Raw genomic sequence first — 457 nt, 5'->3', positions numbered from 1 at the left:
AAGGTAGAGTCCGTTTGTGTGGCTCTCGTAACCCGATCGACTCTTCTTGGTTCTGGAGGTAGAGGAGATATTCTTCGTGGCAGCTCCGGCCACGTAGGAGAGATAGGTCTTTGCGCTCTAACGTCCCACAGTGCCACCAGAGGATTTGGTGGCCTGGTGAGCGGTCCGTTAGGAAGCTCGATCGGGATCAGGCGCCACCGGGGTCGAAGCTCCTCGTCGGGTTCCTCAAACTGGCCTCCACCGGGTACTGCTGGTAAAGGGTTACCAGTTTCCACCGATGAGAAGCAGCTGGGCTCCTCGGACGGACTGGCTGACCGCCTAGGTGCGGTTACGGGTACCCCTCGAGGCTCCTTTGCAGCCGAGCTGGCTGCCTCTAGGCAACGTCGCCCCGAAGAGGGTTTTGACGGCCGAGTACGGATACGCTCGAGGTTGATCTCTGAGAGAGGCTCTCGAGGAA

Source organism: Wasmannia auropunctata, unplaced genomic scaffold (assembly GCF_000956235.1).
Source record: "Wasmannia auropunctata unplaced genomic scaffold, wasmannia.A_1.0 LD336071.1, whole genome shotgun sequence".
In the NCBI taxonomy this organism is placed as follows: domain Eukaryota; kingdom Metazoa; phylum Arthropoda; class Insecta; order Hymenoptera; family Formicidae; genus Wasmannia; species Wasmannia auropunctata.
Note: the sequence above shows the minus strand (reverse complement) of the source record.